At 51.6% G+C, this 13,215-nt stretch overlaps 7 non-coding genes and 1 pseudogene across 7 annotated transcripts; all 8 read right to left on the minus strand.

Annotated features, from left to right (window-relative positions):
* Positions 1-82: 82 nt before the first annotated feature.
* On the minus strand, positions 83-201 carry LOC140468155 (5S ribosomal RNA). The gene has a single exon (XR_011955604.1). It is a non-coding gene; the product is annotated as a 5S ribosomal RNA (ribosomal RNA).
* Positions 202-1,734: 1,533 nt separating this feature from the next.
* On the minus strand, positions 1,735-1,843 carry LOC140471959 (5S ribosomal RNA; annotated as a pseudogene).
* Positions 1,844-3,374: 1,531 nt separating this feature from the next.
* Positions 3,375-3,493, minus strand: LOC140468907 (5S ribosomal RNA). The gene has a single exon (XR_011955880.1). It is a non-coding gene; the product is annotated as a 5S ribosomal RNA (ribosomal RNA).
* A 1,531-nt stretch (positions 3,494-5,024) lies between these two features.
* Positions 5,025-5,143, minus strand: LOC140467265 (5S ribosomal RNA). Its single transcript, XR_011955374.1, has one exon. It is a non-coding gene; the product is annotated as a 5S ribosomal RNA (ribosomal RNA).
* Positions 5,144-6,678: 1,535 nt separating this feature from the next.
* On the minus strand, positions 6,679-6,797 carry LOC140474531 (5S ribosomal RNA). Its single transcript, XR_011959192.1, has one exon. It is a non-coding gene; the product is annotated as a 5S ribosomal RNA (ribosomal RNA).
* A 1,531-nt stretch (positions 6,798-8,328) lies between these two features.
* On the minus strand, positions 8,329-8,447 carry LOC140469173 (5S ribosomal RNA). Its single transcript, XR_011956005.1, has one exon. It is a non-coding gene; the product is annotated as a 5S ribosomal RNA (ribosomal RNA).
* Positions 8,448-9,978: 1,531 nt separating this feature from the next.
* On the minus strand, positions 9,979-10,097 carry LOC140469316 (5S ribosomal RNA). Its single transcript, XR_011956061.1, has one exon. It is a non-coding gene; the product is annotated as a 5S ribosomal RNA (ribosomal RNA).
* A 1,531-nt stretch (positions 10,098-11,628) lies between these two features.
* On the minus strand, positions 11,629-11,747 carry LOC140474541 (5S ribosomal RNA). The gene has a single exon (XR_011959201.1). It is a non-coding gene; the product is annotated as a 5S ribosomal RNA (ribosomal RNA).
* Positions 11,748-13,215: the final 1,468 nt, after the last annotated feature.

Below are 13,215 nucleotides of genomic sequence, written 5' to 3' on the forward strand. Positions count from 1 at the left end.
AAAAATAACCTGTCGCTGCATTGCGTGCGTGGCCCAACACGAGTGCAGAGGGGTGACTTGAAAAGCCCCTGCTGGCGTTAAAAGCCTACTGCACCTGGTATTCCCAGGCGGTCTCCCATCCAAGTACTAACCAGGCCCGAGTCTGCTTAGCTTCCGAGATCAGACGAAATCGGGCGCTTTCAGACTAGTATGGCCGTAGGCGCTGGCCCCTGCCTTTTCTCCCCACTTCAAGGCGTGCTGGCCAGCCACATTTTCTTTGCTGCTCTTTCTCTTGATCCCCTTTGTTTTTTTTCTCTCTTTTCTCTTTGCTCTTCCTCCTCCGTGCGTGCTTCCCTCCCTCCCTCCCTCCCTCCAGCTAGCCCTTGCCCACCAGGCTCCTGTCGTCTCCCACATCCCCACACAGGCCAACTGCAAGACCTCCCCCTGCTTCATAGGGCTGCAGCCTGCATTCTCTCATCCTTCCACACTCCTCCACGCCTCCATTTCGGAATGGCAGGCAGTGACCAGTGGGGTACCGCAGGGATCAGTACTGGGACCGCAGCTTTTTACAATATATGTTCATGATATAGAAGATGCTATTAGCAATAACATTAGCAAATTTGCTGATGATACTGAGCTGGGTGGCAGGGTGAAATGTGATGAGGATGTTAGGAGATTACCGGGTGACCTGGACAAGTTAGGTGAGTGGTCAGATGCATGGCAGATGCACTTTAATGTGGATAAATGGATGCTTATCCACTTTGGTGGCAAGAACAGGAAGGCAGATTACTACCTAAATGGAATCAATTTCGGTCAAGGGACAGTACCGAGAGATCTGGGGGTTCTTGTACACCACTCAATGAAGGTAAGCATGCAGGTACAGCAGGTAGTGAAGAAGGCTAATAGCATGCTGGCCTTCATAACAAGAGGGATCGAGTACAGAAGCAAAGAGGTTCTTCTGCAGGTGTACAGGGCCCTGGTGAGACCACACCTGGAGTACTGTGTGCAGTTCTGGTCTCCAAATTTGAGGAGAGACATTCTGGCTATTGAGGGAGTGCAGCGTAGGTTGACGAGATCAATTCCTGGAATGGCGGGATTACCTTACACTGAAAGACTGGAGCGACTGGGCTTGTGTACCCTTGAGTTTAGAAGACTGAGAGGGGATCTGGTTGAGACATATAAGATTATCAAAGGATTGGACACTCTGGCGGCAGGAAACGTGAGTGCCGAAACCGAGGACACAGCTTAAAAATACGGGGTAGACCGTTTAGGACAGAGATGAGGAGAAACGTCTTCACCCAGAGAGTGGTGGCTGTGTGGAATGCTCTGCCCCAGAGGGCAGTGGAGGCCCAGTCTCTGGATTCATTGAAGAAAGAGTTGGACAGAGCTCTCAAGGATAGTGGAATCAAGGCTTATGGAGATAAAGCAGGAACAGGATACTGATTAAGGATGATCAGCCATGATCATATTGAATGGTGGTGCAGGCTCCAAGGGCAGAATGGCCAACTCCTGCACCTATTGTCTATTGTCCTCCTTTCCTGACTGCCAGCCGCAGACAGCGTGCAGCCCCAATCCCTTTCTTTCCGTCTTTCTTGCTGATTTTGGCAGCGCTCCGCTCTCCTCCCCTCCCTGTCTCCTGCCTGCAGGAGACTGATGCCAGGCACAGCGGCAGCAAAAACAACCTGTCGCTGCATTGCGTGCGTGGCCCAACACGAGTGCAGAGGGGTGACTTGAGCAGCCCCTGCTGGCGGAAAAAGCCTACTGCACCTGGTATTCCCAGGCGGTCTCCCATCCAAGTACTAACCAGGCCTGAGTCTGCTTAGCTTCCGAGATCAGGCGTTTTCAGACTAGTATGGCCGCAGGCGCTGACCCCTGCCTTTTCTCCCCACTTCAAGGCGTGCTGGCCAGCCACATTTTCTTTGCTGCTCTTTCTCTTGATCCCCTTTGTTTTTTTTTTCTCTCTTTTCTCTTTGCTCTTCCTCCTCCGTGCGTGCTTCCCTCCCTCCCTCCCTCCAGCTAGCCCTTGCCCACCAGGCTCCTGTCGTCTCCCACATCCCCACACAGGCCAACTGCAAGACCTCCCCCTGCTTCATAGGGCTGCAGCCTGCATTCTCTCATCCTTCCACACTCCTCCACGCCTCCATTTCGGAATGGCAGGCAGTGACCAGTGGGGTACCGCAGGGATCAGTACTGGGACCGCAGCTTTTTACAATATATGTTCATGATATAGAAGATGCTATTAGCAATAACATTAGCAAATTTACTGATGATACTGAGCTGGGTGGCAGGGTGAAATGTGATGAGGATGTTAGGAGATTACCGGGTGACCTGGACAAGTTAGGTGAGTGGTCAGATGCATGGCAGATGCACTTTAATGTGGATAAATGGATGCTTATCCACTTTGGTGGCAAGAACAGGAAGGCAGATTACTACCTAAATGGAATCAATTTCGGTCAAGGGACAGTACCGAGAGATCTGGGGGTTCTTGTACACCACTCAATGAAGGTTAGCATGCAGGTACAGCAGGTAGTGAAGAAGGCTAATAGCATGCTGGCCTTCATAACAAGAGGGATCGAGTACAGAAGCAAAGAGGTTCTTCTGCAGGTGTACAGGGCCCTGGTGAGACCACACCTGGAGTACTGTGTGCAGTTCTGGTCTCCAAATTTGAGGAGAGACATTCTGGCTATTGAGGGAGTGCAGCGTAGGTTGACGAGGTCAATTCCTGGAATGGCGGGATTACCTTACACTGAAAGACTGGAGCGACTGGGCTTGTGTACCCTTGAGTTTAGAAGACTGAGAGGGGATCTGGTTGAGACATATAAGATTATCAAAGGATTGGACATTCTGGCGGCAGGAAACGTGAGTGCCGAAACAGAGGACACAGCTTAAAAATACAGGGTAGACCGTTTAGGACAGAGATGAGGAGAAACGTCTTCACCCAGAGAGTGGTGGCTGTGTGGAATGCTCTGCCCCAGAGGGCAGTGGAGGCCCAGTCTCTGGATTCATTGAAGAAAGAGTTGGACAGAGCTCTCAAGGATAGTGGAATCAAGGCTTATGGAGATAAGGCAGGAACAGGATACTGATTAAGGATGATCAGCCATGATCATATTGAATGGTGGTGCAGGCTCCAAGGGCAGAATGGCCAACTCCTGCACCTATTGTCTATTGTCCTCCTTTCCTGACTGCCAGCCGCAGACAGCGTGCAGCCCCAATCCCTTTCTTTCCGTCTTTCTTGCTGATTTTGGCAGCGCTCCGCTCTCCTCCCCTCCCTGTCTCCTGCCTGCAGGAGACTGATGCCAGGCACAGCGGCAGCAAAAATAACCTGTCGCTGCATTGCGTGCGTGACCCAACACAAGTGCAGAGGGGTTAATTGAGCAGCCCCTGCTGGCGGAAAAAGCCTACTGCACCTGGTATTCCCAGGCGGTCTCCCATCCAAGTACTAACCAGGCCTGAGTCTGCTTAGCTTCCGAGATCAGACGAGATCGGGCGTTTTCAGACTAGTATGGCCATAGGTGTCGGCCCCTGCCTTTTCTCCCCACTTCAAGGCGTGCTGGCCAGCCACATTTTCTTTGCTGCTCTTTCTCTTGATCCCCTTTGTTTTTTTTTTCTCTCTTTTCTCTTTGCTCTTCCTCCTCCGTGCGTGCTTCCCTCCCTCCCTCCCTCCAGCTAGCCCTTGCCCACCAGGCTCCTGTCGTCTCCCACATCCCCACACAGGCCAACTGCAAGACCTCCCCCTGCTTCATAGGGCTGCAGCCTGCATTCTCTCATCCTTCCACACTCCTCCACGCCTCCATTTCGGAATGGCAGGCAGTGACCAGTGGGGTACCGCAGGGATCAGTACTGGGACCGCAGCTTTTAACAATATATGTTCATGATATAGAAGATGCTATTAGCAATAACATTAGCAAATTTACTGATGATACTGAGCTGGGTGGCAGGGTGAAATGTGATGAGGATGTTAGGAGATTACCGGGTGACCTGGACAAGTTAGGTGAGTGGTCAGATGCATGGCAGATGCACTTTAATGTGGATAAATGGATGCTTATCCACTTTGGTGGCAAGAACAGGAAGGCAGATTACTACCTAAATGGAATCAATTTCGGTCAAGGGACAGTACCGAGAGATCTGGGGGTTCTTGTACACCACTCAATGAAGGTCAGCATGCAGGTACAGCAGGTAGTGAAGAAGGCTAATAGCATGCTGTCCTTCATAACAAGAGGGATCGAGTACAGAAGCAAAGAGGTTCTTCTGCAGGTGTACAGGGCCCTGGTGAGACCACACCTGGAGTACTGTGTGCAGTTCTGGTCTCCAAATTTGAGGAGAGACATTCTGGCTATTGAGGGAGTGCAGCCTAGGTTGACGAGGTCAATTCCTGGAATGGCGGGATTACCTTACACTGAAAGACTGGAGCGACTGGGCTTGTGTACCCTTGAGTTTAGAAGACTGAGAGGGGATCTGGTTGAGACATATAAGATTATCAAAGGATTGGACACTCTGGCGGCAGGAAACGTGAGTGCCGAAACAGAGGACACAGCTTAAAAATACGGGGTAGACCGTTTAGGACAGAGATGAGGAGAAACGTCTTCACCCAGAGAGTGGTGGCTGTGTGGAATGCTCTGCCCCAGAGGGCAGTGGAGGCCCAGTCTCTGGATTCATTGAAGAAAGAGTTGGACAGAGCTCTCAAGGATAGTGGAATCAAGGCTTATGGAGATAAGGCAGGAACAGGATACTGATTAAGGATGATCAGCCATGATCATATTGAATGGTGGTGCAGGCTCCAAGGGCAGAATGGCCAACTCCTGCACCTATTGTCTATTGTCCTCCTTTCCTGACTGCCAGCCGCAGACAGCGTGCAGCCCCAATCCCTTTCTTTCCGTCTTTCTTGCTGATTTTGGCAGCGCTCCGCTCTCCTCCCCTCCCTGTCTCCTGCCTGCAGGAGACTGATGCCAGGCACAGCGGCAGCAAAAATAACCTGTCGCTGCATTGCGTGCGTCGCCCAACACGAGTGCAGAGGGGTGACTTGAGCAGCCCCTGCTGGCGGAAAAAGCCTACTGCACCTGGTATTCCCAGGCGGTCTCCCATCCAAGTACTAACCAGGCCTGAGTCTGCTTAGCTTCCGAGATCAGACGAGATCAGGCGTTTTCAGACTAGTATGGCCGTAGGCGCTACCCCCTGCCTTTTCTCCCCACTTCAAGGCGTGCTGGCCAGCCACATTTTCTTTGCTGCTCTTTCTCTTGATCCCCTTTGTTTTTTTTTTCTCTCTTTTCTCTTTGCTCTTCCTCCTCCGTGCGTGCTTCCCTCCCTCCCTCCCTCCCTCCAGCTAGCCCTTGCCCACCAGGCTCCTGTCGTCTCCCACATCCCCACACAGGCCAACTGCAAGACCTCCCCCTGCTTCATAGGGCTGCAGCCTGCATTCTCTCATCCTTCCACACTCCTCCACGCCTCCATTTCGGAATGGCAGGCAGTGACCAGTGGGGTACCGCAGGGATCAGTACTGGGACCGCAGCTTTTTACAATATATGTTCATGATATAGAAGATGCTATTAGCAATAACATTAGCAAATTTGCTGATGATACTGAGCTGGGTGGCAGGGTGAAATGTGATGAGGATGTTAGGAGATTACCGGGTGACCTGGACAAGTTAGGTGAGTGGTCAGATGCATGGCAGATGCACTTTAATGTGGATAAATGGATGCTTATCCACTTTGGTGGCAAGAACAGGAAGGCAGATTACTACCTAAATGGAATCAATTTCGGTCAAGGGACAGTACCGAGAGATCTGGGGGTTCTTGTACACCACTCAATGAAGGTCAGCATGCAGGTACAGCAGGTAGTGAAGAAGGCTAATAGCATGCTGGCCTTCATAACAAGAGGGATCGAGTACAGAAGCAAAGAGGTTCTTCTGCAGGTGTACAGGGCCCTGGTGAGACCACACCTGGAGTACTGTGTGCAGTTCTGGTCTCCAAATTTGAGGAGACACATTCTGGCTATTGAGGGAGTGCAGCGTAGGTTGACGAGGTCAATTCCTGGAATGGCGTGATTACCTTACACTGAAAGACTGGAGCGACTGGGCTTGTGTACCCTTGAGTTTAGAAGACTGAGAGGGGATCTGGTTGAGACATATAAGATTATCAAAGGATTGGACACTCTGGCGGCAGGAAACGTGAGTGCCGAAACAGAGGACACAGCTTAAAAATACGGGGTAGACCGTTTAGGACAGAGATGAGGAGAAACGTCTTCACCCAGAGAGTGGTGGCTGTGTGGAATGCTCTGCCCCAGAGGGCAGTGGAGGCCCAGTCTCTGGATTCATTGAAGAAAGAGTTGGACAGAGCTCTCAAGGATAGTGGAATCAAGGCTTATGGAGATAAGGCAGGAACAGGATACTGATTAAGGATGATCAGCCATGATCATATTGAATGGTGGTGCAGGCTCCAAGGGCAGAATGGCCAACTCCTGCACCTATTGTCTATTGTCCTCCTTTCCTGACTGCCAGCCGCAGACAGCGTGCAGCCCCAATCCCTTTCTTTCCGTCTTTCTTGCTGATTTTGGCAGCGCTCCGCTCTCCTCCCCTCCCTGTCTCCTGCCTGCAGGAGACTGATGCCAGGCACAGCGGCAGCAAAAATAACCTGTCGCTGCATTGCGTGCGTGGCCCAACACGAGTGCAGAGGGGTGACTTGAGCAGCCCCTGCTGGCGGAAAAAGCCTACTGCACCTGGTATTCCCAGGCGGTCTCCCATCCAAGTACTAACCAGGCCTGAGTCTGCTTAGCTTCCGAGATCAGACGAGATCGGGCGTTTTCAGACTAGTATGGCCGTAGGCGCTGGCCCCTGCCTTTTCTCCCCACTTCAAGGCGTGCTGGCCAGCCACATTTTCTTTGCTGCTCTTTCTCTTGATCCCCTTTGTTTTTTTTTTCTCTCTTTTCTCTTTGCTCTTCCTCCTCCGTGCGTGCTTCCCTCCCTCCCTCCCTCCAGCTAGCCCTTGCCCACCAGGCTCCTGTCGTCTCCCACATCCCCACACAGGCCAACTGCAAGACCTCCCCCTGCTTCATAGGGCTGCAGCCTGCATTCTCTCATCCTTCCACACTCCTCCACGCCTCCATTTCGGAATGGCAGGCAGTGACCAGTGGGGTACCGCAGGGATCAGTACTGGGACCGCAGCTTTTTACAATATATGTTCATGATATAGAAGATGCTATTAGCAATAACATTAGCAAATTTGCTGATGATACTGAGCTGGGTGGCAGGGTGAAATGTGATGAGGATGTTAGGAGATTACCGGGTGACCTGGACAAGTTAGGTGAGTGGTCAGATGCATGGCAGATGCACTTTAATGTGGATAAATGGATGCTTATCCACTTTGGTGGCAAGAACAGGAAGGCAGATTACTACCTAAATGGAATCAATTTCGGTCAAGGGACAGTACCGAGAGATCTGGGGGTTCTTGTACACCACTCAATGAAGGTCAGCATGCAGGTACAGCAGGTAGTGAAGAAGGCTAATAGCATGCTGGCCTTCATAACAAGAGGGATCGAGTACAGAAGCAAAGAGGTTCTTCTGCAGGTGTACAGGGCCCTGGTGAGACCACACCTGGAGTACTGTGTGCAGATCTGGTCTCCAAATTTGAGGAGAGACATTCTGGCTATTGAGGGAGTGCAGCGTAGGTTGACGAGGTCAATTCCTGGAATGGCGGGATTACCTGACACTGAAAGACTGGAGCGACTGGGCTTGTGTACCCTTGAGTTTAGAAGACTGAGAGGGGATCTGGTTGAGACATATAGGATTATCAAAGGATTGGACACTCTGGCGGCAGGAAACGTGAGTGCCGAAACAGAGGACACAGCTTAAAAATACGGGGTAGACCGTTTAGGACAGAGATGAGGAGAAACGTCTTCACCCAGAGAGTGGTGGCTGTGTGGAATGCTCTGCCCCAGAGGGCAGTGGAGGCCCAGTCTCTGGATTCATTGAAGAAAGAGTTGGACAGAGCTCTCAAGGATAGTGGAATCAAGGCTTATGGAGATAAGGCAGGAACAGGATACTGATTAAGGATGATCAGCCATGATCATATTGAATGGTGGTGCAGGCTCCAAGGGCAGAATGGCCAACTCCTGCACCTATTGTCTATTGTCCTCCTTTCCTGACTGCCAGCCGCAGACAGCGTGCAGCCCCAATCCCTTTCTTTCCGTCTTTCTTGCTGATTTTGGCAGCGCTCCGCTCTCCTCCCCTCCCTGTCTCCTGCCTGCAGGAGACTGATGCCAGGCACAGCGGCAGCAAAAATAACCTGTCGCTGCATTGCGTGCGTGGCCCAACACGAGTGCAGAGGGGTGACTTGAGCAGCCCCTGCTGGCGTTAAAAGCCTACTGCACCTGGTATTCCCAGGCGGTCTCCCATCCAAGTACTAACCAGGGCTGAGTCCGCTTAGCTTCCGAGATCAGACGAGATCGGGCGCTTTCAGACTAGTATGGCCGTAGGCGCTGGCCCCTGCCTTTTCTCCCCACTTCAAGGCGTGCTGGCCAGCCACATTTTCTTTGCTGCTCTTTCTCTTGATCCCCTTTGTTTTTTTTTTCTCTCTTTTCTCTTTGCTCTTCCTCCTCCGTGCGTGCTTCCCTCCCTCCCTCCCTCCAGCTAGCCCTTGCCCACCAGGCTCCTGTCGTCTCCCACATCCCCACACAGGCCAACTGCAAGACCTCCCCCTGCTTCATAGGGCTGCAGCCTGCATTCTCTCATCCTTCCACACTCCTCCACGCCTCCATTTCGGAATGGCAGGCAGTGACCAGTGGGGTACCGCAGGGATCAGTACTGGGACCGCAGCTTTTTACAATATATGTTCATGATATAGAAGATGCTATTAGCAATAACATTAGCAAATTTGCTGATGATACTGAGCTGGGTGGCAGGGTGAAATGTGATGAGGATGTTAGGAGATTACCGGGTGACCTGGACAAGTTAGGTGAGTGGTCAGATGCATGGCAGATGCACTTTAATGTGGATAAATGGATGCTTATCCACTTTGGTGGCAAGAACAGGAAGGCAGATTACTACCTAAATGGAATCAATTTCGGTCAAGGGACAGTACCGAGAGATCTGGGGGTTCTTGTACACCACTCAATGAAGGTTAGCATGCAGGTACAGCAGGTAGTGAAGAAGGCTAATAGCATGCTGGCCTTCATAACAAGAGGGATCGAGTACAGAAGCAAAGAGGTTCTTCTGCAGGTGTACAGGGCCCTGGTGAGACCACACCTGGAGTACTGTGTGCAGTTCTGGTCTCCAAATTTGAGGAGACACATTCTGGCTATTGAGGGAGTGCAGCGTAGGTTGACGAGGTCAATTCCTGGAATGGCGGGATTACCTTACACTGAAAGACTGGAGCGACTGGGCTTGTGTACCCTTGAGTTTAGAAGACTGAGAGGGGATCTGGTTGAGACATATAAGATTATCAAAGGATTGGACATTCTGGCGGCAGGAAACGTGAGTGCCGAAACAGAGGACACAGCTTAAAAATACAGGGTAGACCGTTTAGGACAGAGATGAGGAGAAACGTCTTCACCCAGAGAGTGGTGGCTGTGTGGAATGCTCTGCCCCAGAGGGCAGTGGAGGCCCAGTCTCTGGATTCATTGAAGAAAGAGTTGGACAGAGCTCTCAAGGATAGTGGAATCAAGGCTTATGGAGATAAGGCAGGAACAGGATACTGATTAAGGATGATCAGCCATGATCATATTGAATGGTGGTGCAGGCTCCAAGGGCAGAATGGCCAACTCCTGCACCTATTGTCTATTGTCCTCCTTTCCTGACTGCCAGCCGCAGACAGCGTGCAGCCCCAATCCCTTTCTTTCCGTCTTTCTTGCTGATTTTGGCAGCGCTCCGCTCTCCTCCCCTCCCTGTCTCCTGCCTGCAGGAGACTGATGCCAGGCACAGCGGCAGCAAAAATAACCTGTCGCTGCATTGCGTGCGTGGCCCAACACGAGTGCAGAGGGGTGACTTGAGCAGCCCCTGCTGGCGGAAAAAGCCTACTGCACCTGGTATTCCCAGGCGGTCTCCCATCCAAGTACTAACCAGGCCTGAGTCTGCTTAGCTTTCGAGATCAGACGAGATCAGGCGTTTTCAGACTAGTATGGCCGTAGGCACTACCCCCTGCCTTTTCTCCCCACTTCAAGGCGTGCTGGCCAGCCACATTTTCTTTGCTGCTCTTTCTCTTGATCCCCTTTGTTTTTTTTTTCTCTCTTTTCTCTTTGCTCTTCCTCCTCCGTGCGTGCTTCCCTCCCTCCCTCCCTCCAGCTAGCCCTTGCCCACCAGGCTCCTGTCGTCTCCCACATCCCCACACAGGCCAACTGCAAGACCTCCCCCTGCTTCATAGGGCTGCAGCCTGCATTCTCTCATCCTTCCACACTCCTCCACGCCTCCATTTCGGAATGGCAGGCAGTGACCAGTGGGGTACCGCAGGGATCAGTACTGGGACCGCAGCTTTTTACAACATATGTTCATGATATAGAAGATGCTATTAGCAATAACATTAGCAAATTTACTGATGATACTGAGCTGGGTGGCAGGGTGAAATGTGATGAGGATGTTAGGAGATTACCGGGTGACCTGGACAAGTTAGGTGAGTGGTCAGATGCATGGCAGATGCACTTTAATGTGGATAAATGGATGCTTATCCACTTTGGTGGCAAGAACAGGAAGGCAGATTACTTCCTAAATGGAATCAATTTCGGTCAAGGGACAGTACCGAGAGATCTGGGGGTTCTTGTACACCACTCAATGAAGGTAAGCATGCAGGTACAGCAGGTAGTGAAGAAGGCTAATAGCATGCTGGCCTTCATAACAAGAGGGATCGAGTACAGAAGCAAAGAGGTTCTTCTGCAGGTGTACAGGGCCCTGGTGAGACCACACCTGGAGTACTGTGTGCAGTTCTGGTCTCCAAATTTGAGGAGAGACATTCTGGCTATTGAGGGAGTGCAGCCTAGGTTGACGAGGTCAATTCCTGGAATGGCGGGATTACCTTACACTGAAAGACTGGAGCGACTGGGCTTGTGTACCCTTGAGTTTAGAAGACTGAGAGGGGATCTGGTTGAGACATATAAGATTATCAAAGGATTGGACACTCTGGCGGCAGGAAACGTGAGTGCCGAAACAGAGGACACAGCTTAAAAATACGGGGTAGACCGTTTAGGACAGAGATGAGGAGAAACGTCTTCACCCAGAGAGTGGTGGCTGTGTGGAATGCTCTGCCCCAGAGGGCAGTGGAGGCCCAGTCTCTGGATTCATTGAAGAAAGAGTTGGACAGAGCTCTCAAGGATAGTGGAATCAAGGCTTATGGAGATAAGGCAGGAACAGGATACTGATTAAGGATGATCAGCCATGATCATATTGAATGGTGGTGCAGGCTCCAAGGGCAGAATGGCCAACTCCTGCACCTATTGTCTATTGTCCTCCTTTCCTGACTGCCAGCCGCAGACAGCGTGCAGCCCCAATCCCTTTCTTTCCGTCTTTCTTGCTGATTTTGGCAGCGCTCCGCTCTCCTCCCCTCCCTGTCTCCTGCCTGCAGGAGACTGATGCCAGGCACAGCGGCAGCAAAAATAACCTGTCGCTGCATTGCGTGCGTGGCCCAACACGAGTGCAGAGGGGTGACTTGAGCAGCCCCTGCTGGCGGAAAAAGCCTACTGCACCTGGTATTCCCAGGCGGTCTCCCATCCAAGTACTAACCAGGCCTGAGTCTGCTTAGCTTCCGAGATCAGACGAGATCGGGCGTTTTCAGACTAGTATGGCCGTAGGCGCTGGCGCCAGCCTTTTCTCCCCACTTCAAGGCGTGCTGGCCAGCCACATTTTCTTTGCTGCTCTTTCTCTTGATCCCCTTTGTTTTTTTTTTCTCTCTTTTCTCTTTGCTCTTCCTCCTCCGTGCGTGCTTCCCTCCCTCCCTCCCTCCAGCTAGCCCTTGCCCACCAGGCTCCTGTCGTATCCCACATCCCCACACAGGCCAACTGCAAGACCTCCCCCTGCTTCATAGGGCTGCAGCCTGCATTCTCTCATCCTTCCACACTCCTCCACGCCTCCATTTCGGAATGGCAGGCAGTGACCAGTGGGGTACCGCAGGGATCAGTACTGGGACCGCAGCTTTTTACAATATATATTCATGATATAGAAGATGCTATTAGCAATAACATTAGCAAATTTGCTGATGATACTGAGCTGGGTGGCAGGGTGAAATGTGATGAGGATGTTAGGAGATTACCGGGTGACCTGGACAAGTTAGGTGAGTGGTCAGATGCATGGCAGATGCACTTTAATGTGGATAAATGGATGCTTATCCACTTTGGTGGCAAGAACAGGAAGGCAGATTACTACCTAAATGGAATCAATTTCGGTCAAGGGACAGTACCGAGAGATCTGGGGGTTCTTGTACACCACTCAATGAAGGTCAGCATGCAGGTACAGCAGGTAGTGAAGAAGGCTAATAGCATGCTGGCCTTCATAACAAGAGGGATCGAGTACAGAAGCAAAGAGGTTCTTCTGCAGGTGTACAGGGCCCTGGTGAGACCACACCTGGAGTACTGTGTGCAGTTCTGGTCTCCAAATTTGAGGAGACACATTCTGGCTATTGAGGGAGTGCAGCGTAGGTTGACGAGGTCAATTCCTGGAATGGCGGGATTACCTTACACTGAAAGACTGGAGTGACTGGGCTTGTGTACCCTTGAGTTTAGAAGACTGAGAGGGGATCTGGTTGAGACATATAAGATTATCAAAGGATTGGACACTCTGGCGGCAGGAAACGTGAGTGCCGAAACAGAGGACACAGCTTAAAAATACGGGGTAGACCGTTTAGGACAGAGATGAGGAGAAACGTCTTCACCCAGAGAGTGGTGGCTGTGTGGAATGCTCTGCCCCAGAGGGCAGTGGAGGCCCAGTCTCTGGATTCATTGAAGAAAGAGTTGGACAGAGCTCTCAAGGATAGTGGAATCAAGGCTTATGGAGATAAGGCAGGAACAGGATACTGATTAAGGATGATCAGCCATGATCATATTGAATGGTGGTGCAGGCTCCAAGGGCAGAATGGCCAACTCCTGCACCTATTGTCTATTGTCCTCCTTTCCTGACTGCCAGCCGCAGACAGCGTGCAGCCCCAATCCCTTTCTTTCCGTCTTTCTTGCTGATTTTGGCAGCGCTCCGCTCTCCTCCCCTCCCTGTCTCCTGCCTGCAGGAGACTGATGCCAGGCACAGCGGCAGCAAAAATAACCTGTCGCTGC

This window comes from Chiloscyllium punctatum, chromosome 3 (genome assembly GCF_047496795.1).
Source record: "Chiloscyllium punctatum isolate Juve2018m chromosome 3, sChiPun1.3, whole genome shotgun sequence".
In the NCBI taxonomy this organism is placed as follows: Eukaryota; Metazoa; Chordata; class Chondrichthyes; order Orectolobiformes; family Hemiscylliidae; genus Chiloscyllium; species Chiloscyllium punctatum.